At 42.5% G+C, this 5,794-nt stretch overlaps 1 pseudogene; it reads left to right on the top strand.

Annotated features, from left to right (window-relative positions):
* The first annotated feature begins 4,495 nt into the window (after positions 1–4,495).
* On the top strand, positions 4,496–5,471 carry LOC121485321 (annotated as a pseudogene).
* The last annotated feature ends 323 nt before the right edge of the window (positions 5,472–5,794 follow it).

Here is a 5,794-nt window from a genome sequence, read left to right as displayed (position 1 = left end):
GTGCATGTGTGCTCTTTCTGTCAAATAAATAAAATATTTTAAAAACGAAAACCCTTATCCTAAACAACTGTTTCACTGGTGCCTATGAGAAGACCAAAAGAAGACATAAAGAAGTAAATGGCTAGCCTTAGGGATTCCCTTAATAAGAGGAAAAGAACAGAAATCAAACAGAACAAAAATTAAAAACCACATCTTATGTAAGTCCTCCCTTCTCCTTCCTCTTTTTTTTTTTTTAAGATTTTATTTATTTATTCATGAGAGACACACAGAAAGAGAGAGAGAGAGGCAGAGACACAGGCAGAGGGAGAAGCAGGCTCCACGCAGGGAGCCCGATGTGGGACTCAATTGCCAGTCTCCAGGATCAGGCCCTGGGCCAAAGTCAGTGCTAAACCACTGAGCCACCCAGGCTACCCTCTTCTTCCTCTTATACACTTTTATATCTGATTTTCTGTCCTTGGTCCTTCAGATCTTCTGCATCTCTGGGCCCTGGGTCCAAGCCCCTTCTCTTATTTTTTTTTTTAAATTTATTTTTATTTATTTTTTTATTTATGATAGTCATACAGAGAGAGAGAGGCAGAGACATAGGCAGAGGGAGAAGCAGGCTCCATGCACCAGGAGCCCGACGTGGCATTCGATCCCGGGTCTCCAGGATCGTGCCCTGGGCCAAAGGCAGGCGCCAAACCGCTGCGCCACCCAGGGATCCCCCAAGCCCCTTCTCTTAAAGCCCTACACCACCTCCTCAGCCAATTCTCTTAGATCCTAAAACTTCTCCAGTTTCTCCAGAAAGTCCCTTAAATAGCCAACTGCCTGTTTTCCCTTCCCCTTATTTGCAAGATTTACAAAGAGCGCTCTGGCCTGATCTCTAGGCCCAGGGTATACATAAATACTAAAAGCCAGGAAGTGAGCTTAGCACAAGCACCCAAGAAGGGTAGGTAGTAGGGCTCTCTTTGCTGTTCCTAATAGCTCCTCCTATTTTCCAGGTCTCTGTAACCAGTCTCTGCCAGCTTCAGGCATTCAAATGAAGTGTACTTTGTAGACGTATCCTGGACCCCTACCGCAAAGAATTCATGTCCCCTGGACAGCAGCAGATCTTCTGAATTTTAAAGGCTTTTTCACCTCTACTTTAAGAAGATCTCAACAAATTTAGAGAAGAGTTGGAAATATTAGTGGTCATTAACAACCCCACTCACAGGTTATATGGCTGTTATATGGCTATATTGGCTACTAAGGGGTGTTCTTCCTGCCCATGATTGTACTGTAACTATCAGACAAGCCACAGAGCCACCAGGGGAAAACCCCACACACAGAGGAAACAGATGGCCAGTATTTCTCCCAGGTCCACCTATAAATGACTAGGAAATGGCTCAGCTGGAAGCTCATATTCAAGGTTTGATAGGAGCAATATTGGAGACTGCCCCCTCACCCCAGAGTGAACTGGTCTAACACTGAATTTTGCCCTCAGAAAGGAGAGCAAAGATCTTTCTTGAATGTTTTGTAATATAAATAATATTTGTATATATATTTACTAATATAATACAGACTTTCCAATAGCATACTGCATTGAACCCAGAAAACCCAGGACATAGTCTTTTAATTTTGCTTTGGTGGGAAATTTTCTCCCTAGCATAAAAAAAGTATGGTGGTTCTGCAAATCTCTGAGCATCATAAGGCAGGCAGGCAGGCAGCTACTCAATTCTTTGAAAATAGCTTACTGGATTACAAGAGGAGGGGTGCCTGGCTGGCTCAGTTGGTAGACCATGGTCTTGGGGTTGTGAGTTCAAGCCCCACGTTGGGTATAGAGCTAACTTTATTTATTTTTAAATTTATTGTAGATTTTATTTATTCATGAGAGACAGAGAGAGGCAGAGACACAGGCAGAGGGAGAAGCAGGCTCCATGCAGGGATCCGGACGACGTGGGACTCGATCCCGGGTCTCCAGGATCACACCCTGGCCTGAAGGCAGCGTTAAACCACTGAGCCACCTGGGCTGTCCTAGAGCCAACTTAAAAATAAATAAATAAACAAAACAAGAGGAAACAAGTTAAAAATAATAATTGTTACTTTGCAATTTGAATCTTTATAAAAGCAAAAGCATGGTGTTGAGAGTAACTCAGAATCTACTTAGAGCCCTCCCCATTTGCCTCGAGACAGTTGCAGATACTGAAAAAATCAGAAATTTTGGAAGAAAAATTCTCCTGCATGTAAGAGAAAGGAAAATTTAAGGAACATAAACAATCTCCCTAGACTCTTTTACCTCCAGAAGGTTTTTCCTCCTCCTGTGGGACAGTTCCCCCTCAAATGACAGGGGCAAGTGAGACTGGCACCCCAGAGTCTGCCATTAAGCCTAAAATAGAGGATTGGGAATTGGATTTAATTGACACTGGTGTAACTTTCTCCACGCTCTGCTCAGAGAATTTATCTCTGTCACCTCTGATTCTTTTTTTTTTAAGCAGTTTATTTTTTAAAAAAATTTTTAGAAGATTTTATTTATTTATTCATGAGAGTCACGGGGTGGGGGGCGCAGAAACATAAGCAAAGGGAGATGCAGGCTCCATGCAAGGAGCCCCATATGGGACTTGATCCCAGGACTCCAGGATCATGCCCTGGGCCAAAGGCAGGCACCAAACCGCTGAGCCACCCAGGGAGCCCTGTCACCTCTGATTCTATTCAAGCTGTAGTAGTCTCTGGGCAACATATTTCATTGCCCATATCCCAGCTCAACCCAATATCCTTAGGCCCTCTTAACAGCCATCATGCTTGCTTGCTTGCTTGCTTGTTTGCTTGCCTGTTTGCTTTTCTTCCTTCTTTCTTTTCCTTCCTTCCTTCCTTCCTTCCTTCTTCTTTCGTTCCTTTTCTTTTCCTGTCTTTTTCTTTCTGTCTTTGTCTTTTTCTCTCCCTCTCTCTTTCTCTCTTTTCTTTCTAATTATTTTATTTATTTGAGATGGGTGGGGAGAGAGCACGAGCAATGGGGAGGGGGGAAGGTAAAAGAGAGAGAGAAGCAGATTCCCTGCTGAGAAGGGAGCCCAACTTGGGACTCTTGGGACTCGATCCCAGGACCCTGAGATCATGACCTGAGCTGATGGCAGATGCTTAACTGACTGAGCCAACCATGTGCCCCCAATCATGCTCTTCTAGTGTTCAACTCCTCACCAGCAAACCTTTTAGGTGGAAGTTTGTTATATAAATTTAATGCCACTATAAAATATAATAAGAAAGGTGTTTTTTTTTCCCCCTATCCTCAAACCAAACCCCGAATTTCCTACTTAATCTCGATTTAAAGTTCCTCTGAAGAGGATAAATGTTTAAAAGATGTCCCAGTTGGGGTGTTTGGCTGGCTCAGCTGGTGGAGCATGTGACTCTCAATCATGCAGTTGTGAGTCTGAGTAAATATATACATACATATGTACGTACATACATCTGTACAGTCCAAATTAATCTCTGGGCTACACATGCAAATGAAGTTGCTTTTTACTGAGTGCAGAGCCTGTGCATCTTACTTGGAAAACAAACCATTTCCATCAGTACTAGCCCAACATCCTCTTCCCAGAGATGCAGAGTGAGGAACTGGAACTATAATAGACTCTCTTTTGCAGCAGGGTATACTTCTTGTTTTTACTTCCTCACCCCATAAGACTCCTATCTTGCCAGTAAAGAAAGAAGGTAAATTTGACTTAGGAACCAAACATCATTTTGTATAAGACCTAAGAGCCATAAAAACTTTTATAATTCTTCACAACCCTCTAGTCCATAATCCAGCTACTATTCTTCACCTCAATTCCTGCAGGCTGGTTTCTAGTAATTGGCCTCTCCTCAGATTTTCTTTCAATACCAATGCATACTGACTCACAACTTCTCTTGGCTTTTACTTTTAGAGGGAGAGAGTTAATGTGGACTTCCATACCTCAGGGATATTGTGAATCTCCGTCTGTGGTTTTCCAAGTCCTTAAAGCTGACTTGGATTCTGTAGCCTTCACTCAAGGTTCCACTCTTGTTCAGTATGTTGATGACCTTTTACTTTGTAATTAAACAAGGCAGGGAGCTCTTAGAGAGCGCTCTCATTCCCTAAAGGCACTAGCTGAACGAGGTCATAGAGCCTCCAGAACTAAATTTCAATGGGTACAAACAACTGTTACCTACTTAGGACGTGAGATATGTCAGGGCACTCAAAAGCTCAATCCAAGGGGCACCTGGCTGGTGAGAGGAGCATCTAACTCTTGAGCTCCAGGTCATGAGTCTAAGCCCCATGCTGGGTATAGAGATTATTTAAATAAAACTTAAAAAATCACCCCAAAACGCTTTGAGTCAATTTTGTCCATCCTTTTTCCGAAAATGAAAAAAGCGATGTAAATTCCTCGGGCCAGCTGATTACTGCTGCCAATGGATTCCTAATTTTGCTGCCCTTGCTTTTCTTCCCGCATACCACTCTAGAGACCATGTCCTAGCCTTCAGAGGCACTAATCTCCTTTAAAGCTTTAAAATTAACATTGTCGCCCGGCCGCTGCCCGCTCTCCCGGCGCGGTGGCGGTCCCAGCTGCAGCGCGCTGCCTGGGTGGCTGGGCGGCCCATGGGCAGCAGCGAGGGCCACGATGACAGATTACGGCGAGGAGCAGCGCAACGAGCTGGAGGCCCTGGAGTCCATCTACCCCGACTCCTTCACAGTATTATCAGAAAATCCACCCAGTTTCACCATTACTGTGACATCTGAGGCTGGAGAAAATGATGAAACTGTCCAGACTACCCTCAAGTTTACATACAGTGAAAAATAACCAGATGAAGCCCCTCTTTATGAAATATTCTCCCAGGAAAATCTAGAAGATAATGATGTCTCAGATATTTTAAAACTATTAGCGTTACAGGCGGAAGAAAACCTTGGTATGGTAATGATCTTTAGTGACAGCTGTGCAAGAAAAATTAAATGAAATAGTAGATCAAATAAAAACTAGAAGAGAAGAAGAAAAGAAACAAAAAGAGAAAGAGGCAGAAGCTGAAAAGCAATTATTTCATGGCACTCCTGTCACAATTGAGAATTTCTTAAGTTGGAAGGCCAAGTTTGATGCAGAACTCTTAGAAATTAAAAAGAAACGAATGAAAGAAGAACAAGCAGGAAAAAATAAATTAAGTGGGAAACAGCTATTTGAAACAGATCATAATCTTGACACATCTGATATCCAGTTTTTGGAAGATGCTGGAAACAATGTGGAGGTAGATGAATCCCTGTTCCAGGAAATGGATGACTTGGAGCTAGAGGATGATGAGGATGATCCAGACTATAATCCTGCTGACCCAGAGAGTGATCTGACTGACTAATGGACTATCCCCATCTACAGAGAGGTGTGACTGCCACAGCATCTGTGGCTGTGTGGAGGTGTTGATTTTCCTTTCTTTTTTTCTAAGAAAAAATAATTTTCAGGAGAATATTCTTCTGATAGCTTTCATCATTGAACTTAATAAACTGACCTTAAAGTTTCAAATAAAAAAAAAAAAATTAACATTGTCAATACCCCTAGTTCTTGGTTTACCTAATTTTGACAAACTTTTTTTTTTATCTATACTGCCATGAAAATAACAAGATTGCTGCAGGTGTCCTAGAACAATCTTTTGCCTTCCAGATACATCCTATGGCATATTTCTCGTGCCAGTTAGACCTTGTGGCATCATGTATGCCCCCATGTTTGTGTGCAACAGCTGACTGATAAAGCCAGTAGGCTTACATTAGGCTACCTCATTCACCTCTATGTCATACTGTGTCTGCCCTCTTATAAGTTCATAAGACATAGCATCTCTCTACATGATG

This window comes from Vulpes lagopus, chromosome 2 (genome assembly GCF_018345385.1).
Source record: "Vulpes lagopus strain Blue_001 chromosome 2, ASM1834538v1, whole genome shotgun sequence".
Classification (NCBI taxonomy): Eukaryota; Metazoa; Chordata; class Mammalia; order Carnivora; family Canidae; genus Vulpes; species Vulpes lagopus.
This window is presented reverse-complemented; position numbering and strand designations above follow the sequence as displayed.